This window comes from Manis pentadactyla, chromosome 8, assembly GCF_030020395.1.
Source record: "Manis pentadactyla isolate mManPen7 chromosome 8, mManPen7.hap1, whole genome shotgun sequence".
Classification (NCBI taxonomy): Eukaryota; Metazoa; Chordata; class Mammalia; order Pholidota; family Manidae; genus Manis; species Manis pentadactyla.
In genome coordinates this window covers 1,700,488-1,716,767 of record NC_080026.1, presented here as the reverse complement: position 1 = coordinate 1,716,767, position 16,280 = coordinate 1,700,488, and the positions used below count along the sequence as shown (strand labels likewise).

Below are 16,280 nucleotides of genomic sequence, written 5' to 3'. Positions count from 1 at the left end.
CACAAAAGTTTACATGGCACAAAAGGGGCGGCGGATGGGAGTAATTACTCGACGTGTACAGAGTTTCAGTTTTACAAGATGAAAGAGTTCTGGGGAGGGGTGGTGGGGGCTGTGGCATGCCGTGAATGCGTTTGATACCACTTAAAGATGGCCAAAATGGTAAATTTTAAATTGTGTGTATTTTACCATTAAAATACTTAGTGATGGGGGAAACAAGTTTAAATGCTTGCCTTTAAATATCTGAAGATATTCCTAAAAATAGAAATAGAGATACTTGTAGTAGACATGCCTTAAAAATGTTACTATTTAGCATCCATTGTATCAAATTTTGTTTATTAGGTAATCAGATAAGAAAATGGGATATTTTAAATTTTTCAATCTTGTTGTCACATATTTTACATTAAAGTGAATAAGTGATAGATATTTTGAAAGGGTATGTGGCTTTACCAATAACAAAATGCAAAGATGAGAAAACTACTTTTGTGAACAACTACATTAAAGGGAAAAAGTGAATTATTTTATTCTCTGTTATATATATACGTAGGCAATAAGAGAAGGTAGCTAAAAGACAGTGACATAAAGATACTATAAAATTATGTCAAGATATTAATAAAAATATGATTTTTGTAACTTGGAAACATGTGTACACTTCTTAAAGAACTGTTCTTTTAGTGAATTATTTACTCATTCTAAAAATGATTTAGGAACAAAATTCTTGAATGGGAGCCGAACAATTATGCATGTTTTGGGGCTCCTGACCCTTCCTTCTGCCCCTGGTCAGCATGGACGGGACCCAGCTCAGCAGTCGGTATTTCCAGAGTCACCAAGCAGAGCCGGAAGCCGGCCCTTGGCGGGATGTGTCTGAGTGGGCAGGAGCCTCGAATTAGAATTGGCCTTTGCGTGGCGTCCACGACCTCCGCCCTGCCTTTGACCCCCCTCTTAGGTAGAGTGCTGAGCACAGCAGGCTCGTAGGAAACTGCAAAGCGGAGAGTTCACTAGGGCCAGGCACAGACAGGGAGGCTGCCCGCTTGTCGCTGCACTGCAACTTCCTCTTCTGTGGAATATAATACTCCTTACCTGGTGGACTTGGTCTGCAGATCAATGGGGTCGGAGGAGGCCTGATCAGTGTTGGCCTTACCCAGAGGGAAGGCAGGAAGTGGAGAGAAGCTCTCAGTGGAACGCAGGAAATGCCCTGGGAGAGTCCCTCATGGTCCCCAAGTGCGGTCTGAGGCGGTCCTGGAAGGAGGCCCGACCTTCCCTGGGCAGCGGGGGCAGGGGCATCTGGGGCCGTGGCCCAGCAGGAATCAGAGCCTTGAGCTTCCACCCACATGGGCCGCGGCCCTCTGCGTGAACAACCTCTGAGCACGCGCATAACCCCAAGTGGGAATTCTGCACATGCCTGGAGAAAGAAGATCCATTCCTGGACTGACAGTGAGGGCCAGATGCAGGGCAGGGCAGTGGGACCCCTTGGGGACCCAGGAGAAGAGGGGCCGGGGAGAAACATCGTTTGGTTTTAAGTGGTCTCAACAACTTCCCAGCAAGGCTGCTGTGGCGCCTGAGCTCCCATGCCCTGAATCTGTTTCCTGCCTCATCAGGGTGCACATGTCCCGGCTTAATGTGCACCCCAGGCTGGGCATGTCTTCCTTTGTCCTTTTGTCCTGGTTGCACCCCTGGACAGAAAGCCCCTTATGAAGCTGCTATGATGGATGGCTCGGTGGGAAAAGCTCCCCACAGCTACAGTCAAATGCTGGTTCCCAGAGGAGGCAGGCGCCCCAGGAGAATGTCCCAGCGAGCCCGAGGGGCTGCTTGCACCTGACTCCCCACCCACGAGCCCGCAAGCCTGCAGACCAGTCAGCCACTCAGGCGTCAAACCTGAGAACAAGCTGACCTGGGGCAGGCAGCGTCCGTGACACTGGAATTTATACAGTGGCACCAGATTTATACCGCAACCCAACCGACGGTCTTCCCAGATCTGGCATGTCAGTCTTTCAAGACTCATTTTGGGAAGATGTAAGGCCAAGAGATTTCGCCATCTGCTTTAATCAGTAACTTAGAAACCTACTCTAGGCCCCTGCCCCTGTGCCTGTAAAGAGGGCCTGGCTGCAGAAGGTACTTGGGCTTCTGGGAATGGGTGGCTGGAGTTGGACGGTCACCTTTGGGGGCGAGGGTCTCTGCCACCTCGGAGGTGGTCTTTCTCCTCGGAGCCCGTTTATGGGCACGTGCGTCAGGGCAGCTTCCCGCGGGCGCTGGGGCCGCTCACACCTCCGTTCCTTGCATTTCGGCGCATGTGTTCCCCCCGGAGCCTGCTGGGCCTTTGGGTCTGGGGCAACATCTCCGGACTGATCACCACCGGCGAGCTTCCCCTTCCCGTTCCGTTTCAGCCCCCCGAAACGAAGCCTGCAGTCACCCACTTTCTGGACGGACCTCAAGCGCTTCTTCTCAGTCACGGCCACCTGCCCTCCGCCTGACCCTTGCCGATATTCCACGGCGTCCTTAATGAGACTGTTTTATGTTGTCAAGCTAGAAAATTGAAAATGAAAGAGCTTTGATTTCTAGAGGAATCACATAAGGGAGTCTGTGCACTTTTATTCTGTATCTTCTAATTAGAAGATGGGAGTTTTTTTAAGTAGGAAGAATGAGGCGGCCAGAGAAGACTCACAAAGACATTATTTCAACCTTCTTTTTTTTTCCCCTCTTTTACTTTTATTCCCACCTTAACATGATTTTGACTTACAATTAGGAAACCTGGAGTGATTGCTGCTAATAGAGAAATAAAAAGATCCATGTTGTCCAGAGAAGAGTGTGGAAGAACCGGAAAGTGTGAAAGAGGTTATTCCTGCCCCAAACTGGAAGTGACTTTCAGTCCGGTGACCCGCTGCCGCCCTGCGGGGTCTGTCTGGCCCCCTCACTGGCCCCCAGAGCAGCACGGGTGCTGCCCCCTCCTCCCCACGGCCACTCCAGGATCGTCAGTGAGTCCTGCGGAGCCAGACATGCTCTGCACACACGACGCCCCTTCCCTGCACACACGACGCCCCTTCCCTGCGCCCTCCCTGCCTGCACGAGTTCCTGCGGCCCCTGGGCACTCGTTACCCTGGCACTATAAGATGCCCCGCCTTGGAACACTCATATTCTGATTTCTGAATCTTACATATTCCCCTTATTTCACATGGAATCATGCTGCCTTATAAATCCGTTCATGTCATAATTTTGTCCTATAAACTTCTTAAATGCAAAAACTATATAGAAACATGTATAGTTATAACTATGTATATAGAATATATAAACTGAATATATGAAAGCATATAGCATATATAATATGAAGGAGCATATATATGTGTGTATATGGATGTAGGTACATATGCATGTGTGTATGTATGCAGACATACCTATATATACAGTATATAGATAGAGGTATAGGCAGATACAGATAATAGATGTAGACAGTTATGGAGCCACAGATCCTGATAGAGGTACAGATATGTACAGATGCCCTTTATAGCATCATTAGTGATTAAGCGATTGAAACTACCAGGCACACTGAAGGCTGTGAGGAGGGCACACCTCTCATTTGTAAACACCACCAGGCCTGAGAAGGTGTCACTTCTACCTCCTCAGGAGATCATGGTCCCGATGGCAAAAACCCAGGCCTCTGACGACCCTGTGCCAGTACCTGTGGGGAAGCTGGCACCCTCAGGGCTAGTGGGCATGAGGCTGGGCCCTGCTGTGGAAGCCGACTCAGCACTACGCAGAGAAATCACACAAATCCTTGGGGCCAGCAACCCCTCTTCTGGGAATTTAACCTGCAGATACACTTGCAAGTGTGTGAAATGGCCTATGTTCAAGTTTATTCATTGTGGTTTTATTTGTGTGGGATTAGAAAAAAATCCTAACAAACCTGTCACTTTGTGCCTTAAGAAATGAGTTATGGCTCAACTCTACAGTGAGTCTGGGCAATTGAAAAAGAATGATGACACTCTGTGTGCAGATGCGAAACGATGAGCTACCTGAGAAAAGCAGAGTCCTGCATGACGTGCATTCATCTTTGCTTGTATTCCTGCAAGGAAACTTGGGTAGAAGACACATCCTGCCTGTGCCGGCCTCAGGACAGGCCTAGGCAGAGGGAAGACGCGGATGGAAAGCAGGGTTTCATGGAGTATCTCTACATGGATTGATTTGTAATCCCTGTGAACATATTACCTATTCAAGACTTAAATAAAAAGTTCAAGCGTTGTTTGTATATATTCAAAATCACTCTTGAAATCTATGGAGATCCTCCTCGTTCACACAGATGGCTTAGACTTGTTTGTCCCTGATCTTTCCTGTCAGTTACAACTGTCACCTTAGAAAATAGCATGAGAAGTGGCCAGGGAGGACTCTGCAATGTAGGAACACTGAGGAGGCATGGTTTAGGGCCCCGGCTCTGACAGGCTCACACAGGAGCAATGCTTCTCCACGGCCTCCTGGTCCAAGACGATAGCCCACGTCCCCTGATCCAGCCCAGAAGGCGGCCCAGGTGGCATCATCCTCCCCTGACCCACCCACCCAGCTGAATGGAAAGAAACTACCTCTGATAACACCAGGTGAGCCTGGCAGGGCCAGCAAGGGGGCCTGTTGGGAACTGCATTAGTAGTAAGTGGCCAGAGGAAGGGGCTCCCCTCACCCCCAGAGCTGGCCTCACCTCCCACACCAGCAGGTGCTGGGGAAGCCAGGCAATGGCAAGAGCCACAAACAAAGCAGCCTGGGGGAGCACAGGAATGAGCAGCTCCGTCCAGAAGCACATCACATGGTACATGTTACATACGGCAAGTACTCTGGGGCAAAGAGAGAGACAACCCGGGCAAACGTCCAGGGCATCGTGCTGAGTGAGGGGAGTCACTCCAGCTGCCTGCCACTGTCTTCGCTTGACACTGGTCTTCTAAAGTCCCGCCTTTGGTGAGAATGGAAGCACTGGGGCCTCTCTTACTCTGGACCTTATGATTCTTGCATTGGGTGAATGTTTTGTCACATAAAGGAGTCATAAGACTGTCTGTTAACTAAGAATGAGAAAGAAATCTCTGAATCTAGACCAAGATTACAGCCAAAGGCAGTTAAACAAAATGTAAGGCAAGGACAGGAAAGAAACAGAGCTGGGTTCTGATGGCACAGAGCACCTCGTGCTCAGCATCTCAGTTGCACCAGGCCATTGGGACAGCATTGGGACCATCATCATCAAGGCGCTGCCCAGACCTGGATGAGATCAGGGAGCCCAGGGGATCTGTGCCGTGTCAAGCAGGACTTTGATGCTTTGGTCAGAAGTATCACTAAATGTGTCTGAAGGAGATGAACCTCGGGGCCGGGAAGACTGCAATGGTAGATGGCATGAGTCAGCGTGGCGACACTAGAACCCCCAGTTATGCCGTCGAACCCTAATCTGGGTATTGTCGTGAAAGTATTTTGTAGATGTGACTGAAGTCCATAATCAGTTGGCTTTTAGTGACAGTCTGGTGGGCCTGCTTCAGTCAGCTGGAAGGCCGCACGAGCAGAGCTGAGGCTTCCCAGAAGGAGAAGCTGTCCCTGTGGGCGGCGCTGCAGTTCATGCCCTCCATGTCTGCCTGCCCTGCCCTTCGTGCCTGCCTGCCGCCTGGCCTGCTCCCACAGTCACGTACGCCTACGTTTGGCAAGAATCTCTTACTGTATATGCCTCCTCTTGGTTGTTCTCTGACTGGACCCTGCCTGCCTGACGCCAACTTTGTTTATCATTATTATCCCTCTCTCTCAGTAAGAACCCCAGTCTATACAAGATACAAGTCAGCCTCCCTATGCCCGACTCCAACCAAGTTGATGTTTCCCTGCGTTCTTTTTTTTTTTGAGAGGGCATCTCTCATATTTATCGATCATGTGGTTGTTAACAACAATAAAATTCTGTATAGGGGACTCAATGCACAATCATTAATCCACCCCAAGCCTAATTCTCAACAGTCTCCAATCTTCTGAAGCATAACGAACACGTTCTTACATGGTGAACAAGGTCTTACATAGTGAATAAGTTCTTACATGGTGAACAGTACAAGGGCAGTCATCACAGAAACTTTCGGTTTTGATCACGCATTATGAACTATAAACAATCAGGTCAAATATGAATATTCGTTTGATTTTTATACTTGATTTATATGTGAATCCCACATTTCTCCCTTATTATTATTATTATTTTTTAAATAAAATGCTGAAGTGGTAGGTAGATACAAGATAAAGGTAGAAAACAGTTTAGTGCTGTAAGAGGGCAAATGTAGATGATCAGGTGTGTGCCTGTAGACTAAGTATTAATCCAAGCTAGACAAGGGCAACAAAACATCCATGGATGCGGAAGATTTCTCTCAGAACAGGTTTCCCTGCCTTCTTGACCCTCCACCACTTCCGTGCTGTCAGGTCACATTTACCTACCCGGTCTATCACGAATCCAGAATCCCTTAGCACTTCCCACCCGCACTGCTCTTCTCATCCTACATGCTCGGTACCTGTATTTTCATGTTTACCTATATGCAATTTATTTTTTGACCATGTATGGTCCTGCATTATTTTCTTAGTGTATGACACAGATTCTACCCCTGACATTCTTATTAATTTTAAAGTCCTCACAAACGGGAATAAAATCTCGAATTGCTTGGCTATCACCCATACTGCTTGCTGTTGGACGCAGAGTAGATGCTTATTTATACATGCCTGACATAAACATACAATGTGTGGAAAAGTGATCTGAAAGGAGAGATTTACAAACATTGGTGCTAAGTGAAAATTAACATCTGAATTAAATCCTAACATAACAGCAACCAAAGTAAAGTGTGGAATAATCCATGTTCACTGACTTGAGGATAAGTTGTGATTATTATAACATGATGATGATAAACCAACTATATATTAATTAATGCAAGTAAAAGCAATTTCTCGCCCTGATTATTATTAGCCAAGTACTTTCTGAATCCAGTCATTGCAAGAACCTTGAAGCCCACCAGCATTGTACTTTGTTCTAGGCTGCGGCACCAGCATGCAGGACTCCTGTCTTTGGGGGGTTTCTCAAAACTCTGCAAGGAGGGCTTCCGTGGCAGGCAGGCTGCCCACGGTCAGCTCACTGAGGACATAACAAGACTAGGCAGAGAAAAGCCAGAAGGAGGGAGATTTCAGCTTCTCAGAGAAACAAATCTCTCGCCACCAGAGAGGTACAATAATAACAGGAGGTATTAATCAGTCCACTTCTCACGCATCAGCTTGCAGAAGAACGCAAACGACTTATTTGTAGTAAAAAGCCCCTTCCAAACAGAAACCGGCCTCTGTTACTAATCTGAGTTATCCACGGAGGCTGGCAGAGGTAAATGTGTAGAGGTGTTGATGAAACAGAGTAATAAACAACGCCTCCTGTATCAACACTACACCTGAGGCTCTGAGTGAAATGTCATTCCATCATCAGAAACCCTAAGACACACAGTGTCCTTCCTATATTTAGGGATGGAAAACCAAGGCCCAGAGGCACTAAGCAGTCATCGCTGGACCCCTCGGTCCGTGACTGCTGGAGCCTGGCGCTGAGACCTGGGCGGTCCAATTCCCACAAACAGCTCTCTTTCTACGCTCCACCTCTGTAAAAGCAAAACAATCAAACAACAGTCATTTTCTTATGTTGAGAATCCCCTCGTGGTGTCACTGGACTGAAGACTCCCTTTAGGAAGGAGCTGAGGAGCACAGGTCCTTCCTCTGCTGGCCTGTGAGCTCCGCGCATCCCCGCATGTGAATTACGCTGCCTGTGGGCACCCACTGGACAGCAGGCAGCGACAGAACCACTTGCCAGCAGATGGACCCACTCACGCCCTCTCAGTCCTGGCAGCAGCTCGAGGGACCGAGCCAGGGTGCACTCCAGAGGCCTGTCGCCACCCAGCCTGCCGCCGGCAGGGGGTCTGCACTGCCACAGCCTGACTGCTATAGCTGCTCTGTTAACAGACTGATAACCCCGGGGCACGTCCTGCTGTGACGGGGGACAGGTGTATTTCCTTTTCATGTCTCCACAGACATTTGCTTATTGGAAAGCCCTACTTGCGCAAGTATCTTATTCTTAAAATGGGGCACAGCTATGCCGACTGAGAGATGATTTATGGGCCGGTGTGAGGGCTCCTGGGGGCCCTGGGGTGTGGCTCGTTAAGAAAGAAGCTTGAGTTCAATGCACGAGTCTCAGTTCTTTAGTCAAATCAGAAACGAGAAGTTTCTTCTCAGATGAGGGGAGAGAAGGCCTCAGTGTGCTGTGGGGGCCCCACGGCCTGTCATCTCAACCTTCTCTCGGGGAAGACAAGCACACTTCAAGGAGTGTCGTGAGTTGCAAACTGGAGCTCTGCTCCCCCAGCACCTGCTTTGCATGCGTGGTGCCCAGAATTGGGAGGGCAGTGGGGACACACACGTGCAAAGTCAAACTGATGCCAAAGAAAGATAGGAAGACCAGTCACCACAGCCCCATGCGCATGAGGGGGCTGCCCGAGCAGAGGGTCGGGGCGGGGGTGCAGAGGGACACTCATGGCGAGAAGAATGGGGCGGTAACAGGCACTGGGTGTGCTCAAAGAATGACAAGTCGGTGGAGCTGTAACAGGCGCGTGGGGCCACAGCAGAAACTGCTGTGACGGAGGCGGGGTCCACATGACACCGAGCTGAGAAGCAGGCCTGCATCGTGCAGGTGATGGGAGCCGCTGAAAACAGCAGCTGAACAGGACACGCTTGGAGTTTCTTTTAGAAAACAGGCAACAAAAACTAAACATAACCCTAGAATTCCACGGACAGCCGCCAGACTTGCCCAGAGCGCGATCCAGATGAAGGACCCTTTGCAGGACACGGACACTGACGAGGCCAGAGACAACAGGAAAACCCAGACTTCAGCCATACCCAGGTCTTGAAACTGAACATCCCCAGGCTCTTGGTCCGCACGGCTCTGAGCCTCGGGTCCTTCCTCTGCACACTGGCCATGTCCCTCATCAAGGTTGTAGTGGGAATGAAACGGCATAAATAAATAAGGAGGAGGAATCTAAAGAGAAGGGTTAGAATCATGCTTGTCAAAGGCATTTCATGCCCACTGACTCATGGATTTATCCCTGTAGCAATAAGGGACAGATTCTATTATTTTCCCTTCCTTTATGGTGCCAGGGAGGCACAAATTGGTGAAATAACTTGCCATAGGTCATGGTGTTATTGTGTTATAGAATTTTAATAGATGAAGAATTATTTTCTGAATTTTGTCTTTGATTTACGCAGGCAGAATATTTGTGCATGTTTCAAACTGAACATGCTGTGAATTCCTTTGTTTCATGACAATTTAAATAGTCAAGTCTCTTCTCTGTTATTTAAAACAGAATTGATAAACTGTATTACACAATCACACTCTCTTATTCTTCTGTTGTGTTATCATTCCTACCATTCTTCGAGCCGATCCATTCCAAGTGCAAAGCTCTGTGGTTCCAGGGCACCAGGGGCTTCAAGGGCAAGATGCAAGAGCTTTAAGCGCACATTCCTCTTCACCCCTCATGTTTTAACTTGTTTTGCTTTTAAAGGTTATCTGATGTAACAGTGTGAGAGGGTGCTTAGTGTTTTCTAAACCATAGTCAAGAACTGGGCTGAGCTAGAACATCAGAAAATGGCTAAGATGGGAAATAGCAACTGGACAGTGTGATGACAGGCACTTTGTGTGGGATGTTACAATACACTGCAGGGAGTCAGCATGCTCATTTTGAGTCATAGCACTGGAGCAAATCAAAATAATCTCAGTGATCATGTATAACCTGTGTATAGTCCACATTGTGCCCCTGAGAAAGATAGGTTCTGAGAAGCATGTGATTTGCCTAAGGTCACTTGCTGTGGAGGTGGACCATACTCAGGCCTGTAAGCCCCTGGCTGAGTTTCTCTCAGCGACACTGCACTGCTGGGTCTTCCCACAAATGAGAGCATGTGTATGTCAGAGCCTCATATCAAGTTGATGATCTGCATTTTAAGAAGTGTTCCAACAGCCATGTGACTTGGTAGCTAAGGAAGCTAAATTATTGCATGCATCTTACATGAAAAATACACCAAAACTTGTATACACATAATTTTAAATGCATAATAGAGACCATTTAACATAGAAATGCCAAAATTTGGATATTTTGCTAAATGTTTTTCATTCCTTACCTCAAATCCACATAATTACTGTTTAAGTGATTTTATTTTAAAAATCAAAAACTCAAGGCTGCAAAAAGTTAGTAGAAAGCTATAAATATAACCTATATCTGCCTGGGAAATGTGTCCTCATATACACAGTGCCATGCATGTGTATCCAGGCCAGGTTACTGATGACTCTTGGGGCCAGAGCCTTACATGTCCATGGTGACTGGCCTTCCATGGATAGAAATACACTCAAAATAAATGCCATTGTTCCTGCTCAGTATTCAAAGTAAATATCAGTGGTGCACCAAAAGAAGTCAATGTCAACAATTAAATTATCTCCAGCTAATTATCTTACTTTATTTTTGGGATCTTTTGTTGCTTTGAAGGGTTTGGAATAGGGCCAACACTTGTGATTACATTTTTTGCACATTGTCAATTCAACATAAGTATTTGAAGTAAGCTTTACTGTAGCCTCCATTAATGAGGGGAAGGGGGGTGGGGAGAAAGGAGGAGCAAATAGAACAAATTAACGTGGAGGAAATGACTGTGGGAAACTCTTAAATCACTGAGATGTGTTCAAAAGGAAAAAAAATCAATCCAAAGTGAATATACCACCTTCATCCTTCCTCCTCTCTGATAAGAAGTCTACCGTTGTCAGTTTTGTTTTTAAATCCTGCCATGTTCTATAAAATATTTACGAGTGTTCTTTCTGCAGCTTAGAGGTATTGTAATGTGAAGAGGAAGTGCTTTCAAGCCATCTAGAACTGAGTTCAAATCCCACTTCCACCAGCTCTGCAGCTGTGAGCATTTTGGCCACAAAAAGATGTGTCTTGTAGGCGGTAGGGCCTGGGGTAGACACGAGGCTGTCAGACCCAGTCAGATCTGTGGACTCAGTCACTGCATTCTTCATTTATGATGTCTCCCAAGTAAAAAGCTAAAAGCCATCTTTCTCCCTGCTGCATTCAGTCTGTTGATTCTGTTCGATCTGATCTGAGACACGTCTTTCAAAGCAGGCACCTTCCTCCTGGCTTTGCTCTCATCACTGGCTCTCTGTACCATTGCAAGTAGAATCTGGTACCTCTCTTTGCATCTACATCTTCCAACTTTACTAAATACTTTATAGCACCAATAGGGATGTATTTCCAAATAAAAAATAACAAAAAGCAAACAGCAACAAAATAAACGTTAGTAAATCAACTCCCAGAACTAAAATAAAACCAAGTGTGGCTCATTCCGAGATGCTCCAGGGAGAGGTGTGCTTCTCCAGCCGTCACCCATCTTCTGCCCTGCCTGCGTGACCTGCCTCTCCATTCCCTCCGTCACCCCCACTTACGCTAGTCGGCTCACAGTCCCCGCTGGGCGGCCCGTCATTTCCCTCTGCATTTGCCTGCATTGCTCATTCTTCCTGCTCCTCACTCCTGGTCTCACCCAGCCAGTCTCTGCTCAAAGGTCGCACATTGTAAAAATGTTCTCACTTCCCCCAGAAAGTGAGAGTGTCCCCTCCTCAGTGAGGTGGCACCGATGTGTGCACACGTGTCCTTTATGTATTTGTGTATACAGCAGGCATCTATGACATGTCCGGGATTAGACAAGGGGCTGGAGACAGAGAAGATTCGACACCTTCCTGTCCTTATGGAGTCCCCAGCTAATGACACCTGGAATTATCTTTTCTGCCTGAGTGTCTGTCTCGCCAATCACACCGCATGCCCTCATGTCACCGCGTCTTTGGATGTGGTCGGTATAAATACAAACAAGCTTACTTCCCCCTCTAAGGGAATCCATAGTTTCAGTAGGGAATTTACGTAAAAACAAATAATGATGACACAAAATATGTGGTTAATGCCATGAAATGAAGCAGGGTACGGATTCAACAACTCATGACTGGATTTTCTTTAGATCCTGATAGGAAACCCAGAGAAAGGCACTAGAATATGAGTTAACCTGGGCTGCGACATAGGAGCAATGCTTTTAAATAAACCTCTCACTACCAGAATTCCCCGCCCTGTCCAACTTTACATTCTGCCCATGAAAGGCCATGCAGGCAGAGGACCACTGTACCCACTGTTTAGACAGCAGTGATGACAGCTGGGGAGTGTGACAGCCAGACAACTTGAGAGGCTCCCAGTCAATACCTGGCTACTGACTGCCCATGGGAGAAGCATTATATCAGGCTTGGGAGAGAAGAGAGCTGACAGCCTCTCACTGAGAAGTGAGCTCAAAGGCATACTTAGGATGTCAGAGAGACCACGCTGCGAAAAGCATCAGCAAAGGCTGGGAAGTGGTGACACTGTGAGGGTGTCATCAGACCTGGATATCAAGGAGATCAAGGGCTGCCCTACTCAACAGACATTCAGACTACGGTGAGTGAGCACCTATATCCCTCACTGTGCCCATTCACTGTGAGACCATCATAAAACGCAGTTCCTGACGCGAGGTGGGCTTTCAGAAGGTACTTGTTGAGTGAGAAAGGAAGATTCTGGAGACACAGTCTTATTCCTATTGCAAAAGTCATGTAAAGAAAACCTTTTCTTCATCTGGAACTCTCCATGAGGGTCAACAGTAAATTCCATTTCAATAAGCAAAAGTTTTAGTAAAAATACATGTCAAACACAAGTAATGACTCTTGCATCTTACTACGCTGGTGGACAGTGATTGCATTGGGGGGAAGGGGATTTGATAATATGGGTGACTGTTGAAACCACAATTGTTCACATGAAACCTTCATAAGATTATTTAAGTATATCAATGATACTTTAATAAAAAAGCATGTCAAACAGTTTTTCAAAATCATACTACACAATTCTGGCAGAGAAACAAAAACAAAATCTCAGAAAATAGTGATCAGAGTATAAACTGTACCAAAACTTTGGGAAAACAAATTGTAAGTATGAATCAAGATCCTTAAAATTATTCATAATCTTCGACTCAATACCATCTCTAAGGTTAGTTCAAGAAAACAGTAAAACAGTAGGTTAAAAATTATTTAAGCATGAAGACACTCACTGTACTAGTTACAATAATAAACACTTGAAAACAACAGTGGGCCCCTTCCCCCCAAAAAAGGAAGAAAAAGATTGAAATGCTTTAAAGCAAAAAAAAAAAAAAAAACCTAATTGAAGAGCCTATTTATTATGTAATTATTAAAGAAGATTTATAGATACTGCAATAGCTTTGGTTGTGATGGGACGTGAGCTCAGATTTCCCCCAGGGAAAAGAGCTTTATAGGAATACCTTGTGAGCTTCAGGAAGGAATGAATAGACTTGTTTTTCCTTTCTTGAGCCTGGCAAACCCATGGATCACCCCACAACGCAGCACAGAGGCTGGTGTCGCTGAGCCTCGAGGCTTGCCAGGCTCTGTTTTCAGTAGCCTTGCTTACCCCTGCTTACATTTATTTTAATTTTAGCTGTCTTTCAAGTGCTATTCATCCTGCCGCCTGCCGTGAGGATTTCATTATTATTCTAGAATTCAAAGTGTGCTCATCTCTCAGGCTTCTAGAACTGCCGTTCACAATGCCCCAGTGTGTCTCAGGCCACCCGAGGGACGCCACCAGTTCCCACCACTGAGTCCATGAACAGAGGTTCACAAATGTCTCACTTGTTTGTGAAAGGAAATCAGATGCAGGGCTTAAGTGTATGGAATCTGCAGCCAGATTCCTCTGTTCAAGTCGCAGTTTCATCATTTCCCGGCGGCATGACCTTGAGGTAGGTAAGAGACCTTTCTGGGCTGCAAGGTGCTCATCTATAAGACGGAGCCGACACCCACCTCACTTTATCATCACATTGTACACTGATCTATGCAGTAAGCGCCCATAGTCTAAATGTCTGTCTTTAAATCTTAACTTGGACTGATCATATACCAATACCAAGATACGCCCTGAGTACTTACAAGTTTGACTTCAGATTACACAACCTTCCACACCCTCACATCGCCTAAAGCCAGGGACCACGAGAACCACCTCTGGTGGTCTGAAGGCCCTGACCCCAGGCTGCCAGGTCTTGGTCTGGAACGCAAACATTGTTTTACCTTCAGTTGTTCTCCTGGTTAACAGAATCCAGCTTAGAGGAGAAAATTCCTACGGCCAACAACTTACAGACGTGACATGATGCGTTCAATGGCCTTTGGTGGGTAAGCGACAGGCTCACAGCCTCCCCTCCTCAGGGCAGACCGCCACAGACCAGGCAGGGGTCAGCATCCCCTCCCACCTCCTCCTCAAACAGGGGGTTTTGACAAAGCGCGTTTGAAAAATAATATAATATGTGCACTCGAGTTCTCGTGTCATCAGGTAAGAAGGAAAGAAAACCGAAATGGAATGGCGCCACATCCCCTTTAAGCACACCTGCTGTGTCTGGAGACCAGAGATCCCCGTTTTGCCGTTCCTGAGAGCCCTCCGCACTCTCCCCTCACCGCCCCTGCTCTCGTTCACACAGGATGACAGAAGTTAATCCCATCTGCCCTATGCCAGCCGTTATTTCACACTTACTAGAAAGCACCGATGACAAAAAAAAAAAAGAAAAAGAGCTTGAAAATACAAAAGACTAATACTCAAGAAATGCTCAGTTTTTAGTATTGTTAAACATGTCTTATGAATCTGAAGACCTTGGATTTACTGTCCCGATGGCAGACGACTGCTCAAGAAAACCACGGACGCCGCCCTTTCCACAAGAGCAGGCCTGGGAACTTGCTCCGTCCCGAGGGCACCGCCTGTGGCACATTCTGATTCGGCAGCTCTCCTCTCGGATGCCCGTGGACAGGGCACAGGCGTTTCAAAGGCGTTGACCCTCGGCTTGAGTCACTCAGTTTACAATCAGACTCAACCGAGGCTCCTCACCCAGTCAGGACAGAGGGAGGGGCTGGTTGGAGGGAGATGGATTCTCTCACTGCACAGGCACCCACCTCTGCTTTGTCCTGGGTCCCCGGGAGGGCAGAAGAGGCTGACAATGTTGGCACCCGAGCAGAGGTGCTGAGGGTGTCACAGAGAGGGGAATGAGAAGGTGTTAAAAAACAATGTATATTTTTGAGGCTTGGTGTGTGGAGTCTCCTGCTTATCAGCCTTGACGTGTTCCTTAAAAATCAGCACCTTTCCTCTATCGGTTTTCAACCTCACAGGCTTTTAAGGCTGGAAGTCTATTTTTAGCATGATGGATGGAGAAAAGCAACCGAGAAGAGCGTCCGTTGGGGTGAACTACTCAAAATACTGGTCTGTTTTTAGGAGGAAGTGAAGAGCCAGCTATAAGAATCACAGGGCACCACCGTGTGAGTGGGCCGGTATCCAGGCAGCTCGGACTTAGCTCTTCTTCAGGGTCCTCTTGTCTCACTGCTGGACTCGTGCTCATCCCAGGGGCCGCTGAGCATCTTAGGAGCCCTGACATCACGATCTGGACAGCCCCGTATACGCCCTGCAGGGCTTCCGCGCAAGTGTGTGCTAGCCCTGGGTACCCGGGGACAGCATTTCTGGCGCCAGACTCAGTCCTTACAGATACCTGTACTTGTTCAAGCACAAAAAGCAGGGAAACTTCAAACCGAATCTCTTTCAGATCGGTGCTGTCTTCACTGTTCCGAAAAATAGAGATTTTAAAGCAGGTATTTCATTACCGATCAGCACTTCTTTTTATTACACAGGCCAGTAACAGAAACACGCCCCCAGGACGACGGAGGTGCTCCCTGACTCTCTCCCTCTGTGGGCTCCGTCAGGGCTGCGACACCCCAGAGCGGCAGGGAGGCCGCGCAGGGGCTCCCAGGCCCTCAGAGAAGGGAGCTCCGGCGTCGCCGTCCTGGGTCAGGGCCTGGTCCCAGCCCAGCTGGCACCGACCACCGCCCTCGCCAAGGGCCGCCCCACACGCAGGGGCCCAGGGTAGCCGGAGAGACCTGCCCTGGGGGGGGCCCACCGTGCCTCTCTGAGCAGCCCCGCCTGGGCCTGGCTCCCCCATTCTCTGGGAAGGTCCTCCTCTGGTCTCTCCACCTTCTAAGTCAATTTCAGATTTCACAGGTTCTGTGAAATCTCCTACAAGTATGGCCAGAGCCTTCGGATTATGTTTTTCTAAGTTAAAGTTCATTTCACATAGTGTGACCTAAAATTCTCTAAATGGCAAACCTTCTCCAGGCTGTCATGTTTTTGTGGGGTGATTCTGGCGGCACT

At 47.5% G+C, this 16,280-nt stretch overlaps 1 protein-coding gene across 5 annotated transcripts in view; it reads right to left on the bottom strand.

Annotated features, from left to right (window-relative positions):
• Positions 1-16,280, bottom strand: part of CNTNAP5 (contactin associated protein family member 5) — a 628,981-nt gene that overhangs the window by 224,438 nt on the left and 388,263 nt on the right. The window lies entirely within an intron of this gene.